The following is a 24,356-nucleotide window of genomic DNA, read 5'->3' on the forward strand; positions in this document are numbered from 1 at the left end:
CAAGACTGACTTGCTTGATTTTTATGCAGTTTTGATGGTTTATTTATCACTCACTTTTTTGAATGTATGATTATTTCTTTCTCTCAAAGACAGGATCAAGGTTCCCTTACTGCTGGCCTGCCTTGTGCCGGCTTCTGCCGGTAAATGTTGATTCTGCACGTGCAGCGCAGAGCCATTCAGAGAGGCTGGAGTTGTGCGGCTTTGAGTCCTTTTTTGTCTGTGGTCTTTGCTTCATCAGCTGAATCTCCTCGTGTCAAGAAGGGCTGTTCTTTGTTGGGGGAAAGCTACTCATGGGAAGGAGATGATGGCTGGATCATAGCATTAGACAGTGCCCCAAAAGTCATGTGTTCTATATCTCTGGTGCAGTGCTGCATCTGTATTCTGAATTCAGCTGTGGGGTTTTGATGTGAAGTTTTCCATGGGGAATGTTTATGGGATAGGTTATCAATGGAAGACATACCTGGTTTTTGGATTGTTCTGCTGGTAGCCTCTTAAGTGGCTGATTGCAGTTAATAGCACAAGTCTATGACCTTATCCTGTTGGAGATTGATTTAATCTGAACAATTGATTCCTTCTATGAGCAGTATGTAATGAATTAACATGTAATGGATATAAATGCATGGAATCACCTGAGATATTCCTTAGTTCCTCTTACTGAGTTGGTAAAATGAATCATCTACTTCATGGTAGTTATTACAAAAAAAAAAGGCTTTTAGAGAATTCTGTGTGTTGGACTTTTTCAGAAACAAGATCTTCCTTAGGGCTTGACAGAAAGGGGACCCGTGTTTGCCTGCATGGTAGCTTGCATGAGTAGTTAAAGAGGAATATGTCAATCAAAAAATGTTTTATATTTATGGGGAAAAAACTTTTAAATGTCTGGCACTTGAAATCAAGAGAAAAATATTTATATTACAGAAATACCAGTAGGAAAAATCATATCTGAAAAGTAAACATTTCAGTCCTGAACAGTATTTCATGATTATTTTACAGCTACATGAATTTCCCTTGAGCATTGATTTCTCTTCTGATCCTGATATGAGCAACCTTATAAATCTGTAGAGCTCCTTATGCTTTAGTGACATGATTGACTCCAATGCAGATCCTCCTTGCTGCAAAAAACCGGGAGGTACTGCCCTCCCTACCCCTCTTGGTTTGGCTCTCCTGTTCCACTGGTAGTGCTCCTAGGGACATAGATCAAGTTAAAAATCTGGCTGAAAAATAATTTAAAAAATAATAATAGAAATAAATGTTTTCAGCAGTGGTTGGTTGTTTGATGTGGGGTTTTCTGCATGGTCATGTGAAAGCCAAGGTGGCACCAGGTAGTGAGGGCTTAGGTGTGGGGTCTTAGAGCAAGCCCACCTCCACCACAGCAGCATGGCTTGATGTGTAATCGAGCTGACCCCACAAATGAGGCCTCATGCTGTCACTCTAATGGGGCTCTTCTGAGCATTTCACCTAGGTTAATTGGTTTATGTTGGAGAAGTGTTAGCAAACAGTGCTGGAGAAGTGCAAAGTGTTCTGACTGGACGTAAGTAACCCCCTTTTTTAGCAGTAAAAGAGCTGAAAAGAGTGATGGTATGTGTTCAGCTGAGACGCATGGATGGTGGTGTTATCAGAAGGTAACGTGCTGCCATTAGCAAAAGAAGCTGTGAAATAACATGCCAAGTGTGTCTTCTTGAAACACATTGGGTCCTAATTCCACTCTTGTCTGTATTGATGTCTCTCCATGGACTGCACTGAAGTTGCTCATGATTTACACTCTAGAAAAGCAGAGAGGAATCACAGACGATGACTCCCTCAGTGTAAAAGCTGTACGTGGGGACAGGAGTTTTTACTTTCTCCTCTGTTTCTGAATGTCCCCTGGGGTTTTATTGTGAAAAGTCAGTTATGAATATTGAACGTGTGAAGGGGGGAATATGTCATTTGGGTTGTGATTTGCTGTTAATTAAACTTTAGTGTGACACATCCTTTATGTCAGGGGATTCCCGATTCTCATCTCAGTGGCCTGGTAGAATGGAGGAGCATCTCCATTGAGATCAATGCTCATTATTATTTTCCTCATTATCATCATGATCCTCATCAGTATTTGTTCTACAACACTGGCTGTGGAACAGAAGGGGAGGCAGAGATGACCCTTGCCCGTTCCTGTTCAAAACCTTTCATTTTTAACAGATAAGGGACACAAAAGCTGGGGAGGGGAAAGCGGCAGTGAACTCATAACAGAGAATGAGATCCAACTACTCGGAAGTCAAAGTCAGCCTTTCTTTCCACTGCAAATGGCATGATGAGATAATCAGTTTTCATTATTTTCATTGGAGTGCAAGCACTTGCACATAAGTTGAAATCCACAGTGCGCAAGATGGTGTTGGATGTTATCAGGCAGGTTTTGGCTGCATGAAGCTCACACATCTGTGAAAGAGAGGTAGATGGGAATGGAGTCTTCCCAAATAACAGGTGAGGAGCATGGGGGAGGTGGCTGAATTTAGTAAATGTTCTCTAGAGGGAGAAGGCTGGCATGGAAGGTAAGTTCCACAGCCTTGACGCGTTTGTGTTTGCTACCCGAAGTGGGGTTTGGAGAGCTGTTTTTCTTTCTCTTCAATTGTCAGACTATTACAGAGGGGAAAATGCCCATTTTATAGTCTCTGGCCTGAACCATGGCTTTGGGGAGGCACTGTAAACGGTAGAGAAGCCCATATGATTTTAACGTCTATGAGGTGCAGGTGGGCTGATATCAGGACAGGGGGGCTTTTGGCCGTGGAACAAAATCAATGGAAGCAAGGTTCAACTCCTGTCCGGCACCCCTTGAAATAACTTCCTTGGGCCCTCTTATGCTCATCACCGGGATACTGCTGGCATGAAATGCCGAGAAAGGGCAGGTAGTGCTGGAAGCATCTGGGAAATAAATTCAGAAAGGTTGTCCAGATGTGGTATGATGTTTGGGGGCAAGTCCAAGGGTAGAACACTCAACTGGCTTCCCATTTCTGTGTAAATGATAATGAACGTAAAGCTAGAAAGAAGCTGGGGCTCAGGCCAATGGTTGCAGACATACCCTGGCAAGTCAGCCTGTTTCTGTACCTCTTTTGTTCTACACATGGGACAGCAAAAGAAGGATCTGCACTGACATGTACCTGCGGGAGACCTGAAACACCACAAGCATCTGATGATTTGACCATCTTGTTTTGCTGGGTGACCTCTTGTAAAACCTGCGAAAAGGACCATAGAAAAAGAGGCGTCCCTTTGACTTGGGCACCTGGATACTTCTGCTTAAAATATTTAAAATCTGTTCTTTTAGATACTCTGGAACAGAAAAGACTCTTGCCATCCTGACAGTTCATTTCTTCTGCTTTGAGATGTAGGAGGAGGGGTGTGATTTCTGTGACTCATGTTCTGACAACAAACTGATAATCCCCAACCATCCCCTTAGTGCTGGTATTTTCCCTTTCTGCTGATGGAAAGTCATCTGGGGGTCAGGAAGCGTGTGGAGTTGTTAAGGCTCTCACATAGAAAGGATGGGATACAAACATGTTGAAGTTGTTGTAGGCTGTACCACAGGAAAATCTGCAGCTATCTCTTTGGGGGGAAACCACAGCTCAAAATACAGCAACTGTTGAATGCTTTGAGGTTCTTGGAACAGATCAAAACTAGTCAGCCTTACTTCCAGCCTGATGAAAGAGGTGTTAATCCCGCTCCTCATAAAGAATGTAAGACTATAAATGTATGAGCTGTAGCCTGGAAGATTAGAAGAACACTTAAATAAATGATAGAGATTGGATTGACAGAAAGGCTGTCATGCTGGAATCAACTTTTCTGTCTTCTGGACTATCCAGCTCCCGGCCCCTTTAGAGGTTCTGCTTAAGCAAAAGCACTGTTGTATTAGTGGTTATCAGGGTCTCTGACTATGGCTAATATCCAATGGTCCCCATCATGGCATTCGGAAACCTGCTGCAGGTCCTGTACAGTTCACTTAACTCTCTGTTGAATGCTGGCTTGACAGCAAGCTCTTCCAAATAAACTCTTGGAAAGAAAGACATGCTTGCCAATGAGGGGACAAGTGTGACAGGTTGGCATTGGCTGGCTGCCAAATGTCCAACAAGCCACTTTTCACTCCCCCTGTCAACAGGATGGGGGAGAAAATGGGAAGGAAAAGCTTGTGGGTTGAGGTAAAGACAGAGCGATCACTTTACCAGTTACTGTCATGAGGAAAACAGACTGTACTTGGAGAAAATTAATTTAATTTATTGCCAATTAAAAATAAAGTAGGATAGCGGGAACCAAAGATGAATACCAAAACGTATCCTCCGCACTTCTTCCCAGGATCAACTCTATTCCTTCATCCTCAACTCTACATCCTCCCCACTAGAGCATATGGTAATTGGAAATGGATGTTGCGATCAGTCCATTAAAGCCCCTCTCTGATGCTCCTTCCTTCTCACACTTTTCCCCTGATACAGCATGGGCCCTTCCATGGGCTGCAGTTCTTCATGATAAATCTGCTCCAGTATGGGCTCTCTGCAGGACGCAGTTCTTCCAGGAAATACTCTGCTCTTCCAGCATGGAGTCCTCCAGGAGCTGCTCCAGGAATTAAAGCATGGATATCTGCTCTGGTGTGGTCCTCTCCACAGGAGAATCCATCCTGCTCCATTCTGTTGCAGGAGATTTGCCCCCGTGACCAGAGGCACCAGAGCTGCTGTGTCCAGGAGGGTTGCCTCTCCTTGTTGAGAGGGTTTGTGGCTGGCAGTGGCGGGGACCCGCTTGGGTTTGTGGGTCCATGAGGTGAAAAGGTGGTTTCCATGTGTTTTCCTTGTAGATTCCAAAACCCCAGCTGTGCTTTGTGTTTGACACAAGGTAGCTGTGTTCTCCCTTTCTGGGAGTTACGTTAAGTCACAAGCATTTCGTAAGGTAAACTTTTTTTCTTTAAATGCTTGTGTAAAGGATTTCATAATATCCAAGTACAAACAGAGTACAGCCTTATAAAACAGAGGACAGCTCTGATTGCAGAAAACAAACAGAACGCTTCTTAATTTTTCTGAAAAACAAACAAACAAAAAAGCTGAATTTCTTCCTCCCCTTCCTCTGCAAGTGCTGAGGATTTACTTAGCTTCACCCTCTTGATCTTTTTTGCTGCATTAGTGAGCGCTTCTCACTTCGAGCCTTGTGCATCCCAGCGTACTTTCAAGGTTGCTCCAGTAACCTGGTTTGGGGAGATATTTTGGTTGCACCAGTGTTTCGCGGGTCAGTCCCTGGGGGTGAACTCATGTCATATTAAAATGTTTGCTGAACCTAAGAAGATGTTTTGGGGCTGTTATGGACCTAGAGAGGATTGCAAGCTGCTCCCTCCCTTGTAAACATTATAACCTGGTGTGTTTGTATAGCACATGGGTTAATGGGGCGCAGCTCAGACTTGCTGGAAATTGCCTGTGACCATAGCACTGCGGTGGCGTTTGACCTCTCCTGGCCCTGAACCAGAACAGTGTCCCCTTTGGGTGAGATCTCTGCTGCTCTTTGCAGTAAGTTACAAGTCTATGGCTTTTTATGCACTTAAAATGGCTGCTGGGGAGAGGACGCACAAAATACTTTCCTCTTGTGTAAACCCCCTTTATGGTGCTAGGTATATTTTAGCGTTATGGATTTCCCTAACATATTTTGTTGAAAGGCAGCAAGATTGCTGCTGTGCATCTGTATGTGCTGAGCAGCTGCTGGCAAACAGAGCTGGGTGTCAGGGGGCTGTGAGGTTCGTGTATGGTAATTTGCCCCTCCAGAGCACAGCACAGCTAATAAGCACAGTCCCTCCAGTCATAGGAAGCACACAGACACTCATCATAACAGATCAGAAACAGCCTCTGCTGACCAGAGTCAAAAAAAAAAGAAAAAAAAAAAAAAAAAGCTGTATCTTTTTTTTACACAGCAAATAGCAAGATGCTGCATATTTTTCATTCTTAACACTGAATCTGTATGATTAGGGGGAAAAAAATATTTTTATCTGTTAAGTCGAGTGATAAAATAATACCCATGGAAAATATTGATCCCTACCTTGACACCTCTCACTTATAAAATAGGAATTTTCATTGATTTGCCAGTTTGTCAGTGCATCACCTGTGCTGGAGTTGGCAGTACCTCTTGTAGGAACATCAGCTCCATTGTCCTGTTCCCTTCTCTTCCTTCCACCAAGACTTAGCTTTTCCTTTACCTTCCCATGGGTGGTGAGGAGTGTGAAGGAACAAAATGCCTTCATGTGACAGCAGAAAGAAAACGATCCAGAGAGTTACAGACCACTAAGCCTTTCATTTGTACTTGGTAAACTGGTTTGAATGATAAGAAAAAAAGAAAACATTTGGGAGATGCAGATAAGATCAGGCTTATCCAGTAGAAAGGTACTGTAGGATATGGCTGGAGGTGATAGGAAAAGCCTACGCTTGATGACCCAGCAGGTCACTTACAGTCTTTCACTCTTAATCTCTTAGAAGTCTTTGAACTTGTCAATAAGAAATGAAGAGAGAGGAACTGCTTTATCTCATTTATTTATGATATTGAAAGGTCTTTAGCAAGGCCTCTTGTAGAAAGTGGTCAAAAAGGCGACAAGGTAGGCAGGCAAAAGAGAGATGTAGAGTAGTGAATCAAAACCTGAATCAAAGATTTTAGGTTTAACTAGGAAATTTTCAGTATTGCAGAAAGTTAAACCAGGGGTTCCTTGGGTTCCTTCTGTTCCTTCTGGCTCAGGACTTTGATCTAGGGTAGAGAAGAGGTGGAAGGGTAGACAGATCTGCGGGCAGCAAAAAAGCTACTTAGGTCAGTCAAATCCAGGGAAGACAGTAATCTCGGAACAACCTAAACAAGACAACATGTATGTGACACAACGTATTTATTGTGAAAAAATGTTCAGTTTTAGTGGATGGTGTTTGCCCACCCTGTGTTTTCCTTTTGAGTTTGTTATATTCAAATCAGATATAGAGCAGTCGCCAATTCTGCAGTTCATGTAGGAGAAGATCTAGTTGAGGCTGCTCATGGGAGAAGAGATGACTTGTTTTCTTTCACTGATAACCTCTCCAGTAGCGTCTGTATTTCAGGAAAAAACGCATCGACTGCAGACTCCGATTGATGATCCTTTTTTCAGAAGTACAGAAGGGCTAGACAAACACATCCATAGCATTATCTAAGAAAACAGTGATGGTACCCGACATTATGGTAGTTCTGTTGGTGAAGGAACATGAATTAAGAGGCTTCACATATCAGTATGTACAATTTCCCAAATTACTACTGGGATTTAAGTTAGATGTTCTCCTGCCCTTCAGGCACTATGTCTTCTTTCTTTTAAATAGCCATGTCTGTCTTTTTATCTGAAACAGAAATTTTTGAATAAGAGCTAAAAACCCGCATTTGTTTGCTTTGCTTTACTGCTCTGACTATTGTTGCTTGCACTACTAATTTAAAAGACCACTGCACCTCTGAGTTGATGGAGCCTCCTGCCACCTTCCCTTCCCATCTCTCTGCCTTTCTCCACTACCTCTTCAGCCAGAGAAAAGCCACTAGATGTCCCTTTCAAAGCCTGAAGTCCTGTGTTAATTAGCAGCGAGAGCCTTTTAAGGAGCTGAAACATTGCATTGTTGTGATTTGGGAAACAAAAGCTGAATAAGAACTGTAACACTTTAACTGTGGAATTCCACTTTATTTTTCTCTAATGCAGGCTAAGCTGCCTTACAGCAATCTTTTAAATGTAATGATTGAGACTATTATAGGAAATACTATACGAAGCAACATTTTTTTTTTCAGCCTAAATAATAAGTAGGGCAAGGTTTTAAATGAGGCTAGAGTAATGAATGCTGTACAATAATTTTGATGATAAATTTCCCCGGAGGATTAAATGGAAGAACAGAAGCGGGCTGTATTTAATCATGCAAAGTTAAAGGAATTCAGACCAACAAATATTTATCGAGATGTACAGTTTTTCTAACCTTTTCTGAAGTATTTTTGCCCCATTTCACCTGAGAAAGTTAGCAGAAATGCAGGTCTTTGGGAGTGTAATAATTAGGAGGTGGAATTGATCACATAGGGTCAAGTGTTTCTTTGATGTAGTGCACAGAAATTACTGCTTCCTTGCAGGCTGGAGGACTCAAACAGTAAGACATTTGTTTTTCACAGCTATTTCATTCATCAGTGAGTCTGAAAAGCTTGCTTTGAGCAGATATACAGCATGTGATGACATATTCTGCAGCTGCTCTTCACCTAGTATTGACTCAAGGAGATATGTCCCCACCATACAGCAGAGCACTGTGCAGAGGTCCTAACTTTGTTTCCAAAAGCAAAATAGTTGCCTTTGTGCAATGGTACCTGCCCCACAGTGAGAAGACCTGCATTGCAGAGATGAGATCTGAGCTTCCGTGTAGTGAGTAAGCTCAAAATCTTTGCCCTGTGCTCCATCACCCCAGGACTTGCCCTCCCCATGCGCATTCCAAAGACCGTTTTCCTCAAAGATGACTCTCCGTGGCTGTAGTTTCTTCTGGTCTTTGCTGTTTGTCTTCAGGAGGCAAGCACGTCTTCAAAAACTAAGAGACAGTAAAAAAAAGTGGTATTTGGCTTAGCATTGTTCTGCACAGATGCACATGCTTATGGTAGAGTTAGGCAATCATTCGATAAAGCATAGGATTGGGTTGCTTTGTGGGTTTTATTTTTTTAAATTGCTGTTAAAAGTATGGCGTTTCAGTGAACTGTAGCTCAACCTATAACAGTATTCACTCAGCAGAGGCAAGCACGTTATATTTCTGTTCCGCTGATCAATACTTAAAGCGTATATTGATTTCCAATTTAGGTGTTAACTTTTTAGCTCTTAGAAATGCTCTTGATATCAATTTTCACCTTGCCTGATGCTCATTATATGCTGGATATTATGACAGTGAGCATGCAAGGGTCTCATCTGGCAAGGCAATTAGTTCTAGTGACTTCGAGACTGCATTGTGCAAAGATTTACTTGCCTTGTCTAAGCATCATGGTAGCATGAAATATCTGAGTTTAAGGCAATGACCTGAGAAATGCTTTTATTCTGGCCTGGCACAGGCTTCCTCTAGTGTTTCTTTCCTCTGCGTAGTCTATCGCTGAATTGATACAATAAACTAATTAATAGCGGTGTTTATTACATTCATGTTGTTTTCTCATAATAATTCATAGAAAATGAGCCTAAGGCCCACAGCTTAGGTTGCTGGATGGCTGGACTTTATTTAAGCAATAAGACACACATGATAAGCAGTGCATTCCTATGCGATTATGCCTCCAGTAGTGTTGGGAGCCACAAGGTCAAAAGGCTCAGTGACTTTAACTACCTGAGAAGTGCCATGTAATCCTCTGCAAATGGGCTGTCTACAATGTCTTATTGCTGTATCTGAGAGGGAATTATTTCTTTTTAAAGGCAGCCACATGAATTATCTCTGTAATTGGCACAGGTATGACATCACTGACTGCCAATCAGAAATCCTCTGTGTCTTGGATTTTAGGACCTTAATTTCAAGTTCAGGTCATTTGAGCAAACTGACTTTGTTAAAATGATGTTTTATCTTCTTTGTGGCCTGAATCCAGTCTGCTTTAGTGAGGAAAGCAGCATTTGTGCTTTCTGTGTTTGTACCTATATCGTGAATTGTTCTGCAGTAGCTTCTGTGTCATCAGGCACTAAAGAGTGACTGCAAAGGCTTTGCAGAGCTGGTGATGTACAAGCCATGGCTTGACTTGTAGTGACTAGAACATTATTTAAATTCAGGAATTCAAGCAGTCAAGGAATCAAGGGGAGGGCAGACAGCAAGGTGCACACTTCAGGATGCAGGCAGCATGGCCAAGATTTCAAAATCGACATGTAACCATCAAATTCTTTCAGCCTAGCGCTGTCTTTTCCTTTTTATTGGCAAATATAATCCCAAAACAGTAAAATCGTCCTGACTTGCAGTCATTGTTGACAAAATAAGTACACGTAGGTTTTGCCTTTACTAGCTTGAGTGGGTTAGGAGCCGGCCATGAGAAGGATGCCGTTTATCCTGGTGATGTTGAAAGGACCATAGGCAGCTGCTGCCGTTTTGAAAGGAGGGAGGTGAAGGAGAGAAGGTACGGGCACAGCTCCTGGAAAGCTCTCTGCAGCCCTTGGGCTCGTTTTGCTGGCTTCCAGCCAGCAGTCGTTCCTTCAGCAGAGGGGAGAAAAGCCTGTGCTAAATCCCATGGTGAGACCAGAGGATGTTTTTCCTTCGGGAAAATGGAAACAGAAGCTGGAGGTCATGGCTCACCTGTCTTACACTTTCCGGTGGGTGGGATGAGAGTATCTGTGCATGGGAAGGTGTGAAACCCACTGATTGATGGGATTCTGTCAAAGTTGCTGTTCAGTTGCAGAGGGTATTGGGGGCAAAGCAAGAGGAATCGTCATCCTGTTAATGGGCAAAATTTTAACAAATAGATCTAAAGGCTTAAAATAAATCCATCTTCATAACCTGAATGCAGTATTTTTTTTTTCTGTAGACGTTATAGAGGTAATGATACCTCCACAGTGAACTCAATTAACCTTCTGCAGACTTCCGTGTGTAAATCTTCTTTTTTATGAGTATATGTGCAAGATTTGAAGCTACTCTGAATTTAGGATTAATATATGCCATTTCCTAATTGGAGCCCGATTATTTGTTGTTTTTTTTCCACAGTGAGAACAATATGGTCATTGTGAGTGGGATCTAGTGTTCATGGTTGAAAAGAGCTTTCCACACAGGAGTGAGGTAAATTTTTATTACTGTGAATCTATTGCTTGTGCATGGGTGCCTTTTGGAGTTTCCATTCTTCACTGCTGTTATAAGATAATCTTAAGGGGTTTAGCTTTGTTTCTCTGCGTTGTTTTGTATAAATGGACATTCATTGCCAATAATAGCTGTGTGACTCCTCTATCTGAGATCTGATACATTTCGAGTGTCATTTGGAAATGCAATAGGAAAAAGGATGAGAGGAAAAACCTCCGTATTTAGGCTTCCAAAGCTCAGTTTCCCTACAAATCTTCCTTCTGCTCTTTGACACATCCTAGTTGGTGCACATCAAAACAAGAGAGTCTGTAGTGTTCGTTCCTGCCTCACTTCCAAGATCTTTATACCAAGGCATGCTGTACAGAGCAAAATGTTTCATCTGGGAGGGAGAATGTCAGCAATAAATGAGAAAACAAGAGAAATGGATGATCCCCCATAATGCATACCCTATAATATAATCATTGTTGTTTGATAGAAGAGACACTTCTAGCAACTCTCCGTGCCCTGCTAGGTATGTCTGGATTTATTATTCAAAAAGGCACAATCAAATCTCTTCATTCAGTTGACAAATGGGAGCTATTCAATTCAGTATCTGCCTCTTATTTATAGCATATAGTGGTGTGATTTATATGCTAGCTGCAGATCTTCCAAAACAGTTTTAATTAGCAGCCTTGGCTATTAGAATGAGAGTCCTGTAGCTTCCCTGCCATCGACTTCACCTTAAAACTGAATTCCAATCTCACTCTTTGCCAGGCAATGTTTCTGTCCTTTTTTTTTTTTTTTTTTTTTTTTTTGTAGTGCCAGCAAGAAAATGTATCCACATGTGGTTTAGCAGCTCAGAAGATGTCTTCATTTCTTTGCACCTCTGAAGGGGCAAAGAGGCAAAGAGGGGAGGTTGAGGAAGGTGATGCTGTTTATGACTGTGTCCTGGGGAAACAGGGCAGTCCTTGGGGCGTTAGCACCAACATCACGTAGGAGTTCGCAGATGTCATAAGCGACTTTGGTTTTGAGAACAAACTAAGGAGCCAAGACATGAAGGCCAGCTGCTCAGGTTGTGGGCATTTCTGGATTCTGCTCTGGGTTTCTGTGCTTGGAGGATGATGGATCTGAGAAGGCAGGAGCTCTCATCTCAGCATCTTCTGTGGTTGGAGCGTTCACAACATTATTTTTCTTGTGTGCATTGTCTGATGATACAAGTAAGCATTTCCCCAGCTGTACCCTTATCCGCATAGCTGCAGTGGCTTGTGGTCTAATTGGTACCCCTGAGGAACAGACAAGAATAAGGCACAGTGCAGAGGTGAGTTCAGTAAAGGCACTGTTTTGAGTCTCTATTATTTTCATGCATCTGGTAGGAATGTAATCCCTTTAAGACCTCTGCCTATCTGTCAAACCTGAGATCAGCCAACAGGTTCAGAAGTTATTTGGGGAAGCAATGACTGACAGAACAATTACATGTCTCTTGGTTTTTTTTTTCCAGGAAACCAGGCTAAAAAGGTGTAGGAAACATAAAGAGTATTTCTGTGTTTTATGTGGTATGTGTAGCATGCAGAATGGTCTGTTGTTATGCTTCCAGTGATCCCTTTTTGACATGAGCAATGCAGTCATTCTGTCTTCGCATCAAATAAGCCTTTGTACTGCTTGTCATCGGCACGCAGTGTCTCTCTATGTGTGTAAACTCAATGTTTGCTGTATCCCCTCACTGAAACTCTGCTGCTGCCTGCAGGTGGGCGGTTCTGCTAAATCTCTGGGTGTTTTTCAGCAGTGCATTGTCAGTGACATTTACTCAGGAGAGCAAGAAAACCTTAGAAAATATTGAGTTTGGGGTTGACAATAATTTGAAAAGAGAGGATGTGAGCACTGGCCCTGGTCACAGATGCTCAGTGTCTCTGCATGTCCATGCCTTGGAGGAGGTCACAGAAGAGAGCCACAGCTGAGAGAGAGAAGAGCTGAATAGTCATCAGAGCCCCACCAACACTGTGCGTGTGTAGTGCTTAGGACACTGATGGGAAAATGAGGAAATGGGAGGTGAGGACATTAAAAAATCCTGCTACAAACCAGCCTGAAATAAATATGGTCAGAAGAAAAGGTAAATAAGGTGGGGAACAGCAGGGAATGGAAATGATTCCTGGGGTTTGCAGCTGGGAGATGATCGGCTCTGCAGCCGGGGTGGAAACACAGCCACAGGTAATTCCCAGATCATTGCCTGTATAGTGAAAAAAGTCAAAGTCCTCTGGCTGAACACAATTCAGATTTTTGTTCTTTTTTCTTTTTTTTAATCATCCGTGGAAGTTCAATTTAGGTATTTTTATTTCCTTTTCTGAGCATGCTGATGAAGTTCATTGTTTAAGGAAGCTTTCAGATTCTTAACATATTTGGTCTTGTCTTTGAGCCAAATGGTATTTGGTAAGCTGTCTTGGGATATTACACTAAGTGGTTTTCTACTGCAGTTCTAACAGAGTGTAGGGCTGAATTTGATAGCGTTACCTATTAGTGATTAGAAAGTGAAGGGCTTTGTGTGCTGCAGAATTTGCTTTGATTGATAGATCAGTCATTATGCATTTTGTAATTTTAAATTTTGTTCTTAAAGTAATGACATTTCCTCTTTTCCTCAACATTTTGAAAATATTTTGAAGGCATGAATTGGGGAGGAAAAGAAAGAGGAGAGAGAACAGTTTTGTTCATAAACACTTAAATTGTGCATTAGTCAGTGTTACAGACTGAACCCTGCCAGAGAAAGGTACTTTTAAATTACCAAAATATTAACATTGTAATTATTGAGCATGGATAATAGTTATGAATTATGGATCAGTCAGGTTAGCAAAATCACAGCTGCCTAATAGAGAAAGGTATGATGGGAACATGAGGGAAGATGATTGAGGATTTCCTCTTAATATTTTCATATCCTGCTCCTTCTGCAAAAGCCCAGCGAGGGCTGGAGCATCCCTGCCTGAGGAGCACCTACTCTGCAGGAAGATGGTCTCTGTTCCACCACATCTTTTTGGTGTGCCAGCCCAGCTGGATGGCCCTACATACTGTGCTTTATTTAACACTGTCGCTGTTTGTCACTACTCAAAAGTCCTGGAGTGCTCTAAGGCACAGCACCTGCAACGGGAATTGCTGCTGCTTTTAAATCTTGTCCTGCGTGAGAAGGCTGTGGAGAGTGGCAGCGATGCTGGATTGGTTAAGGACCACAGCTTTAACTTTGCTGAAGACCCACTATCTCATCGTGAGAAAATAACTTCCTTTCACTGCCTTTCAGTCCCCCTGTCTGTAAAATGAAGATAACGTCATGTCATACCTCTGCAAAGTGTTTTGACATCTATGAAGGAAAAGTGCAGCCTCGAAATATGTAGAGAATATCCTACTCCAGCAGGAGCTCTGGGCAGCACTTGCTGTTACGATATATACATATTTTTTTTCCACCCTGCTGTGATTGGTGAGCCTTTAGGGCTGCTTTGGCAGGAGGTCCTGCCCTGCCCTTCTCCATTTTATAAAAGCAATTTGCTGGTGGTGTTAATACAAAACTGCTCTTCCATCGGTTATTTAGCTTGTATTGGCCAGCTTCTTGCCTTTTCTTCATTCACGTCTATCTGTCCAAAGAAAAATGGTTTTGCTTTTACTTGGTTTTTTAGAAGGGTGCTGTAATGTGTTTGAATTGTTTGTAATAAACTTTTGAGATTCAGTGACCTTTGTTAATCAGGTAGAGGGTTTTTTTGAGGTCTACAGGAAGAATTAATCATAACTAAACTGTTTGCTTTAAAAAGTCTCTTACTGAGTTAAGGTTTTCCCAGGTAGCCATCAAAAGGTCAGAGGCTGGAGGCAGAAGCTTTGAGCAGCTGGGAAGAGGGGATCTGAGGAGCACTGCAGGAGGACAAACCATCTCAGAGCAGTTTCAGAAGTAGGGAGAAACACATGAAACACGGTAACACATGGAATGGAGGAGAGCCCAGTGTGTTTGAGAGACCGGCCTCAAGCCAGAAATTTGAAGTATCTAAGGAAACAATACAGACTAGAAATATGCTGTTGTACCGTGCTTGTATTTGCTGGCAGTATTCTGCTGTTTCAAAAGCAAGTTTGTGCTTTCAGTAAAATGTTCTTGTAGGGGTAAAACTCTACAAGAGTTTTAAGTCATATGTGGCTCAAAGAAACCATGATAATTTGGATGACTTTAGTAGTCAGCTGCTGGCATCTCAGCTGGTGTCACAGTCCTTTTTCCTAGGCACACAGGGTACAGGAGGGCCTAAAAGAAGCTTTGCCCTGTGGACCCTGCCACTGTCATCTGTTGGTGAGAGCAGTGTGTCCTTCCAAGTGTCCACATAAACATCCCCAGCATTGCAGTGCTGTAGTGAGGACCATCCAGACTCCAGTTCCCTACTGCTGCTGAGAGTAAATCCCAGGGCTGTGCTGAGGAGGGATGTCCTGAGTCTCTGCAGGAACCAGAAAAGATATTACTGCCCGCACATGTTGCTTGATTTACCGTGCAAGAGGAGGTTAGAAGCAGTTCCTCCTTGCAGTTGCAAAAATGGATGAACAGCATCAAAAGTTACCATCAGCATCCTGAAGCAGCAGTGGCTGTAGGGGCAGAGGAATGGTAGGGACTTTCTAGATTATCCAGCTATGTGTCCTATGCCTTCATGTCATGCTTTGGAATTGGATTCCCCAAAGAATCCTTTTCCCAGAAGCAAACTGGGATCAAGCAGAGCTGTTGGTCATGTTGGGTAGTTCATGGTCAGAGTAGTAGAAGGTGGCTCCAAAGCTGCCAGTGAAGACTCCATGAAGAGAGAGGAGGATTTCCGCTGCAGTCTGCTTTATGTCGTTGCTAAATACGTTCAATGACGTTTAGTTTGGGGAATTTCACAGTAGAGCAACCCTGTGGGGTTCTTCTACCAGCATCTGTAGCAATGATTATAGGGACCTTATAGCTCCGAGTTAAACACATGGAATAAAAAGAGTTAATGAAGAAAAGGGCAGTTACCAAAAGAGAGGGACAATGTCATCAATATCCTAGAGGCTGATATGGTGATGTAACGGGTTCTTACTAAGGAAGGTCTTTCTCTGAATTTTACAGAACTCTGCTGCACATTTAAGCCAAACCCCTTAATGTTGTTTTAATGTGTTTTGCTCTACTCAGTAATGCTTTTTACCTGTGAGCCCTTGGCATGCTGTTTCTCAATGAAGATAATGTTGGGAGCTGTCTTGCAAATTAGTTGCAGTGCAGTGAAGTCTTTCATTTCCTACTGTGCAGCTCTATTGTTCGCCCCACTTGGCTTCTTCAGATGATGCAGCGGAGTCTGTTCTCAAACTTGTTTTCAAATTTTTATCGAGTTCTGGAGAATAATTGCATTATATGTTACAGGGAAGCACATTTGTAAAGTTTCATTCACAGAAGCACATTGAATGACAGATGGGAGAGTTTGCCTAACTACTTCTGTGCCCGTACAGGGGGAGGACATCTTGAGCACTGTTAACCCTTCCTTCCCTTGCAAGCAAACAGAGGGTGGGAGATGGCATCTCACCTGCCTTCCATTTGCAGTGTGTGGTCTTCACTAGGGATGTATTTAGGGCCTTATTTCTGCCAGTTTTCAAGCTAGTTGAGGGTAGCTTAGAGCCCAGGGGCTTCTTGAGGCTTATCCTGCAACATTGAACCATGGGCGTAGCTCTTTATCCTGATGATTAAGGAACAGAGCTTTCTCTTGAAAGAATTTGTTCCTCAAAAAAATTAATGGAAAAGTTATGGGCTACAAACGTTTCCGTCTCATCCAGAACACACAGAAAGTCTGGATATGAATGATTAAAGACTATGGGAAAGCGTAAAGATGTTGAGGTGAATTTGCTACTTTGTTCAGTGCCACAGATTGTGTGAGAGCTCTTCAGCATGAATTAAAGAAAAGTTCCAGTCATGTTTAATTCAGACATTAGTACAGTCAGGGAGAAGACAGTAATGTATTTGCACAACCAAATAGGTTTTCCTGTACTGTACTGCAACTTTGGTGTATCTGATCCTGTTTCTACATGGACAGTGCTATGTATGTCAGGAAAAAGCGTGATATGAGAGAATAGGCATCTGTTGAAGTCTGCTAATAGTTGGCTCATATCCCAACCGTAACCATGAGAGTTAATTGTTAAGAAGCACTCTTGGATGTGAGTGGGGATAGTCTCCTGACCTCCATCTCCCTCAGTGCATTAATGAATCATTTACGTCTGCACCTGGTTCGTATTGAATAGCAGTGAGTTCTGTGGGACAATGCTCTGTTTAAAAACATACAGTGTTTTTTTTAAGGCAGTTTTAAATGTGATGTTTGTCAGACTCATCTGTTTGCCCCACTCTTGGACTTAGATAATGGTATGCTAATGAGCCTGCTTTATCTTCGTTATACTACTTGCCACTCAAATATATTAGCCTCCCCATCACTTTTTATACATCCCTTCTCTAAATTGAAAAGACTACCAGTTTTCCTTGTATTTGAAAATATTTGCTTCTGGTATCGAAGCTTTTAAACTTTGTTCTTTTCTTCTTCTGTTTGAGGTCAAGTGTGCTAGTCTTTCAGTTGAGGTTGGATACACTTTCTGGCTTGGTATTTTCAGCGTCATTTCTTATTCTAGTCTCTCTAGATATTCATTTTGACTTTCTGACTGCTTCTGTTTACAGACCTGTGACTTTCCTGGCGCTTTTATTTCTCCTAGAAAATGTGAGGAAATAGAGGTGGCTGAGAAAAAGCATTGTGCCTGTGCAACTTCTGTTCTTAAAGATTTGGTTTAGCCTTCTGGAGGCTTTCTTCCTACCCTGATTTTTTTTTTTTTTCAGTTTAAGAATTTCCAGTGATGGCTCTGAAGTACTCCCAGTGCTCTCTCTTTCCATTTTTGGCTGAGAAAGCTTTGCCCTGTGCGTTACAGAGGCCGTCAAACTGGGGTCTATTGCACATCAGCGGTCCACCGGGTGTTTGCTGCTCTCTTCAGAAACAGCATTCCTGGAGCCTTGCTGTGAGGAGCTCAGTGAACAGATGGGCCAGGAAAGTACCTTGCTCTCGGTGGGTCTGGAGAATGAACTCATTATACAGCCAGTGGTCTGTCACGCGAGCCTCATTTGCCAGTTGTTGGTGTAAAAAAAATAACCCTGGAAAGTGATGCCTTGCAGAGTGTGAATGCTGCAGTGCCAGCCGCGTCGGTGTCATTCAGTGAGCAAGCTTGTTTGGGATGAAGAATAGGGAGGAAGCCTGGAGAGTCAAGGAGTGTACAAACAGGCATTGAAACAGAACGTCTAGCTTTTAGGAATCAAAAAATGTCACATGGAGAGGAGCCACATTTCATGTCTGGCCCTGCCATTTGGACATACCTGAGATTGAAGGTCCTGTTCCCTTAGGTGGTACGTCCTGCCCCTTATTTCCTGAAAAAGCCATGAAGTATTAACAAAATGTGTTAAAAATGCACTATGTTCAAACAAATAAAAAGGACCAAAAGTCCTCAGGTTATGTTAGACTAGCTAGATAACTGGCCAGCTTTTCATGTTTCTCCTTTTCAGATGTCAACTTGGAAACAACTCTGTGCCCCATGCAGGTCAGCCTCCTGTGTTGCCAGCTGGGGAGCATCCACGGGGCTGCTGAGCTCAAGCTGCCCAAGAAATGTAGCATCCTCCTCCTTGGTTTTTGCCTGCTCATCAATGGGGAGCACAGTTTCCTTAGAGGGATGGTGCAAGTTTGAAAAACCAGGAGAGATTAAACTCTGAGATTTAGCCAGAGGAATTGTTTGAAAGTTTTGGGGTTTGGCTCAGTCATTGTGGTGATGCATTGAGGATTGCAGGAGTCCTTAGTAGCTGCTGCTTCGCTTACTATTAAAGATAGGGGAATTTTTGGCACTGATTTACTCAGAGGAATATAAAAAATGTCCATTGGCAGTAGTCTTTGAAAGGGAAAGTGCGGAGTGGGAGTGCTTTTATTTATTTATAGTAAAAATCTGTTAGGGATATGGGGGCAGTTGTTGTCTGTGGGTTTGTAAGTGAATGACTAATAGCGTGTTAATAGTTTTAAGCTCTCTGCTTCGATAATATCATTGGGAAATCTGACTGAAAAATATTTGGCTGTCTGTATATTCCAAAGTTTCATGCTGGCAGAGCACATAGGATCCACTGCTATCGTGTAGAGTCAGGTCCTGCATCCGCATGGAGAATCTCAGTAAGTAAACACATCTATGTAGTCGGCAGCAATAAGATCTCCTGTGTGGGGAGGTGTGGGAAGATACTTTAGCTTCAAATTAAACAGAATGTTGTGATTTTTAAAATGTGTAAAGATGCCAAAAATATGTCCCTACAGGCTACTGCTGGGCTTTTTGGGGGCATGGAAGGGGTGGGGTTGTTTGGGTTTTGTTTTGTTTTTTTTTTTTTAAGAACTAGAACCTGACACAGCTGGCACTGTGACGGTGTGTAACCTTTACCATAGGGGAAGGGGCTGGAGGCAGACAGATGTTCCAGTGTTGTTGGCTGTGTATTCTGCATTCTGTGCCCACACGTAGTGCACAGATGGTCCTTTGTAGTAACGCGGCAGCCTCTACCTCCTAACGCCCCATCCCACCTGTTGACACTTACAGTATGTCTCAAAAGGATAGCCGAGTTGCCGGGGAGAGGAACACAAAAAGATACAGCAGCACTTCTGGCTGTGAAACAAGGCAAGCTGTGTTGTAGCACATAGCAAGGAAGCCAACAATTATGGATCTCTCCAAAGCAGGAGGCTTTATATAAATAATACATTCTGGTAATTCACCAGGTTGTGGCATGTATGGAAATACAGAGAATTTTTTTTTTTTTTTTACTTTTTTGTAGTGAAAGGGAGCTTCTGTCCTGAGAAAAATTAGTCGATGCTTAGTTGGATTTGGTCTCCTCCTGCATGCTGAGCTTTATACAGAGAATAAAAAAGGGCAGAAAAGAACAAATTGATTCTGGAAACCACCTTTACAAGCTTGGCTTCAATCCTGCCAACCCTTCCTATAGAAATGAGCCGCTGCCCACATACAAAGTAGTTGAAGTGGACAATCCCTTCTGCAGAGGCAGCTGCAGAATGTTAGTAGAGCGGTTTCACAGCAGGTTCCAGCAGACTGCACCTGCACTGCCTCCCAAGGGGCCACCTCCCTCCTGGCTGTCTGAGACGGGACGTTTTTTCACTGTGCCCCATTTCTTGCCCTTGTCTTTGCGGCAGAAGCAGGAACAGGACTGCTGCCTGATCCTTCCAGCATCAGCCCAAGGCGAGTCGACTTCATCCCTTCATCTGAGAGCTGGAAATAAACCCAGAATAAGCTGAGGCTTCAATGCCATTCACATTACCCAACTCTGCAGGTTGAAAGGAGGGTGTTCAGAAGTAAGATGTAATATTGTAGGAACATCATTCAGCACATAGGGCTCCACTGCTTTCCTTAATGGGCTGTGGGGAATCTGCCAGGCTGGACAGTGTGCTGGTACAAGTTGGCCCAGCGTCACTAACCTCACAAGGACACACTGACTTCCAGGAGTGGGAACTGAGGCAGTGGTGCCTGAGAAATAAATTAGTAGTTACTGTTTTCTAGTAATTTATAACTTGTAGTTTTACAATTAAGCACTGACTCAAGATGACATTTGAATTGTTTTGGTTTGTAGCAGTTCAGAGCAGGAGAGCTGTACAGCAGGGAATTCGTTCGCTGATGTGCTGTGCCAACTTTGCAGCCGTTTAAGGAGTAATTATGTATCATGCAAAATATTTTGCAGGCACTTTGCAAACTCCAGAAAGTGTTTTACAGATTCTTCTGCAGAGGAAGTTGCCATTCAGTAACATGGTTTATTTATTTTGTTTGGTTTATTTGGGTTATTAAACATGTTTTATTTATAGAGTGTGCTTTCTAGAGAACCATCTGCATATATGTTCTTAAATAAAACACATGGGATACTGTCTGCAGATGCTGGGTTGCAGTTTGTGTGTGTTGGGTTGAGTTGGGTACAAACAGCCAGCTCTGTGGGATTTGTGGGAACGCGTGGAGGCGTGCACAGTACTCAGCACTCACCTGAAGAGACAATCCAACTTCTCTGTGCTCAGGAAGAGAGGGTGTGTGTGGCTTCCTCTGTGCTGTATGCATGGCTGCAGATATCTGCTAATCCCTTCTTCCACCACACAACTCCTCACCTGCTGGAGTCCTTTCACAGCTCAATTTTAGTGGCTAATCCAGAATGACTAACTCTAGCTGTGATCTTTTTAAACATAAGCATGGAAGTATCTTGCTAGTAACCTTGTGTCATAAAAAAGTGTGAATTTGTGTGTGTATGAATTTTTGCACCATCTGTTCCCTTTCTTGCAGCACGGAGTGAGATTTTTTTGTCTCTTTGCTCAGTTCCAAACAGGTACATGTGATACTGATGTCCGCTATGACATAGTACAGATTGCACAGATTTTTCCACTAAACGTATCAATACATGGGCATAGGCGTATCAGTGCAGTGCAGGTAGAAATCTATTATGACAATAAACACCCTCCTGCTATTATCTCCTTATGTCATCCTCTTAATTAAATTGAAATTCCTAAGATGTATTCAATTTGGGATTTGTTTTTTTTCCTACTGAGAAACCCAAGTAGAAGGAATTACATGCATAATGGTGTGGCCAGCTGGCAGAGCTGTACAGAAATAGTTTCTGTATTTCTGGGTAGGTTTTGTCCTAGCAATCTACAGAGTGGCCAGTGGGCAAGGAAAACCTGCTTATAAGAATAATTTTACATGATTATTAATGCCCTGGAAGCTGAAATGAAATATTGCTAATCTCTGCCACTCACAGTGCTTTGACACCGAGCCATTGCAAGGAAAGGGAAGTGTTGTTTAAGTTATAGATTGAGCATAATGGGTTTTGAGAAAACTAAGATTATCATATAGAACAAAATTCTATTAGTGCTGTAGAATGAATTTAAAACTCTTCTGCTCTCCATCTGAACCCTTGGCCATGTAGGCCTGTTCATCTTTGCACACCAGTGAATTTCTCCAGAGCAGATCATCTGCAGAATCCTTCCAGCAAAGTTTTAAGTGTGGTTCAAGGCATCCGAAGCCGCCTGCAGCATGACACGTTCGGTGTCTTTGTACAGACTGCTTCTGGGGCAAAGGGTTTAATCTGTTTGGCAGTCTATGATATTCCCAGAAAAAAAGGCTTATATCTGGACCGTGGTCCTTGCAAAAACGCAGCAGAATGCTGGCTTGATCACCCACAGGGTGCAGCAGTGACATACTTTCAAGGACGCTTAACTCTTTGGAAAAGCCACCCTTTCTGGGCAATTCTGGCATGCTGCACTGCAGTGTTGCACGTTGCTGTTCCTCTTGGCTAAACTGAGGAAACCTTAAAGACTCATGAGTTAAATGGGGTCCTGCATTAGCACCTCGAAAGCTGTGCTTTATTCATGTGTTCCAATTGCATTACTTTCTCAGTCATTGCAGCTCTCACCGGAAGCACAAGTGCTGTTTTATGCAATCATGGATCGAATCAGGATGCAAATAAGGTCCTAAAGGTGTATATATAACATGGGAAAAAAAATTACACATTTAGATAGAAACCTTTCAAATGACAAAATTTTGTAGCTGAGGCTATCGTAGTTTATTAAGATGAGCTGTAAATTTTATATGGCAGCATAATTCAGAGTTTTCACATCTTGGCATTTCAAATAATTTTAATTAAGCAATAGATTTACAATTTGTTCCACAAGTAATACAGTCTGCTCAGATTACGCACATTTTTCTGCAGTTTTGGTTTTACTACTGTATTCATTTAGCTCAGCAAATTTATAAAACTAATTAAAACAGAAGTACTTTTTTGATTCAAATTGTAAATGAAAAACAGTGATGTAATGTAAAATGATGTTTGCACAGAAAATAAGACCATTGCAACTCTATAGGTATTTTAAAACTTAGATTTTTAAACTGAAAGTGATTATTTCTGTAGCAGATTCTTGGCATGGTCTTACTTATTTTCATTTTTTGAGATGCCGAGAGAGTGAGAGATTAGGATCGGATTCAGTAACGTACTCAAACATGTCTAACGTTAACCATGTAATTAGTCCTCATTGAATTCATTGGATTTCTTGTTTTCTAAAGCACTTTGCTGAACTGTGATGGTGTTTTAAAGCCAGCACTGACCCCCAGGTTGCCACTTCACATACCAGTGCATGTCCTGCTGCTCCCCATCCTTATTAAGTCTCGTGTTACAGTGGGAGTGAAGAGGCTGCAGTTCCCAGGCTATCAGCATCCTAAGGCAGCATCTTCATGCCAGGATTTTTTCCTCATATTTGGAGTCCTCCTGTCCCCAGGTTAGTGCTGACAGCCAAGCTTCATTACGACACGGAGAGCAAGGAACGTGTAACGTTGTTTGAACTCATTTGGTGACATGCCGTTGCAGGTTTAAACACCAATTACCACATTTCATGTGACAAATCTGGAGGGAAAAAAAGATGATCATTTAATAAATTTATTATGAAGGCAAATGGCTTAGACATAAATCAGACTGCTTCATTAAGAGAGAAACTCAGTCAGCTAAATACAGAAGTGACAAAGGTTAACTCTACAGTCATGACACCAACTCTTGTGTCATTTCTCCTGAGCTCTCGCGATGAGTCAGTATTGCGACGGTGCCTGGTGTTGCCGTCCCCGAGTCTTCTGGCAGCAATGGCATTCCTTGCGTCAGCCTAAATGTTAGGAAAATTTCATAGTCCTGCTTTTGGCAGATGTGGAATTAAAGGCTTTTGTTCTTTTTTTTTCGTGCATGTCTCATGCGCGCTGCAACTTTCTCAGTTACTCCGTGATATGTGTAGCTGCCTGCTTTGCAACAGACCTCGTGGAGCAGGGTCCTGGTCCTGCTCTCTTCCACATCTCTTGCGTTAGTAATATATCTGTCTCCTGGCAGTGCTGTGAGCCTGTGACTTCATCTGAACTGCTACCCCATATCATTCCTGTGTCTTCTTCTGCTGCTCCAGGACTGCTCTTTGCTTGCCATACTCATGTGGCAGCTGTGGCTGCTGCAGGGCAGCCCATGTGAAAGGCATTTTGCTGGACCCGTCTCCCACATCTGGGCACATCTGTGTGTTTAGCTGACACTGTGGGACTGTTCCCAAGGAAAGCAACACGTGTTTAGACCCATGTCACAAGCAAATGTGTACCTCTCTGTGTTTGTAGTTAATACATAGAGAGGGGTTGTGGGTTACTCTTGGGATGGGTCAGCCATCTCGATTATTGTCACCTTGTTTGCAATTACCATGTTATTCTTTTATGCCCTGTGCTCTGTGAGTTGGAGATAACTGGGCTTACCATCTGCAGTGGAAACAGAAAAAGGTGCAGGAAGGTTACGGCCACAAAGACAAGATGGGATAATTTTTCAGTGTTCTTTTAGAGTTGATTAAGATGTGGTGAAGATTTTAAATAACCCTGATAAAGAATTTACGCATCCTTCTGATGCCATACAGTTCTGCTTTCTGCAATGCTCTGCTCACATGGGCAGTCTGACTCCCTCTTAATGTACTTATACCTTGAGCAGAAACAGGACAGGCAGAGAAAGGCAGCATGAACACCAACCCACCATATGTTGTTACTAATGAATGAGAGCAGTAGGTGTATGTGTCAGTC

General features: G+C 42.5%; 1 protein-coding gene across 2 annotated transcripts in view; it reads left to right on the plus strand.

Moving 5' to 3' along the window:
• The window catches only part of DAB1 (DAB adaptor protein 1), a 449,364-nt gene that overhangs the window by 195,237 nt on the left and 229,771 nt on the right, over positions 1 to 24,356 (plus strand). For both annotated transcript variants that reach the window (XM_009569159.2, XM_009569158.2), the window contains exon 3: positions 10,662 to 10,733. The gene's annotated coding sequence lies outside the window, so the exon portion shown is untranslated. The remainder of the gene's footprint in view (positions 1 to 10,661; positions 10,734 to 24,356) is intronic.

The sequence above is a fragment of the Cuculus canorus genome, chromosome 8 (genome assembly GCF_017976375.1).
Source record: "Cuculus canorus isolate bCucCan1 chromosome 8, bCucCan1.pri, whole genome shotgun sequence".
NCBI lineage: Eukaryota > Metazoa > Chordata > Aves > Cuculiformes > Cuculidae > Cuculus > Cuculus canorus.